The sequence below is a fragment of the Temnothorax curvispinosus genome, unplaced genomic scaffold (genome assembly GCF_003070985.1).
Source record: "Temnothorax curvispinosus isolate PA1 unplaced genomic scaffold, ASM307098v1 QBEX01016234.1, whole genome shotgun sequence".
Lineage (NCBI taxonomy): Eukaryota > Metazoa > Arthropoda > Insecta > Hymenoptera > Formicidae > Temnothorax > Temnothorax curvispinosus.
In genome coordinates, this window is record NW_020226014.1 from 10,581 (window position 1) to 10,907 (window position 327).

Below are 327 nucleotides of genomic sequence, written 5' to 3' on the forward strand. Positions count from 1 at the left end.
TATAAAGACATAACAATAAATAAAGTCATGCGTGATAAACACCGATTTCTTTTTTTTCAACAAATGGTTAACATGGAAATGGAGACCGGAATGGATGAATTATGTGAATATATGTAGTTTAAATATATTTGGAGTTTGAATGTATATTTTATCCCAATAATTGACGACAATAATTGGAATATACGAGAAAATATCTAGAGAGACTAAAGATTCAATTGACGAGTAAAACGATGCCGCACAATACGGCTCGATTGGCCCATTGCATTCCTTATCATTTTATTAATTTATTTTTTTTTCTATTCATTTATTATGCATTTCTAATCATTA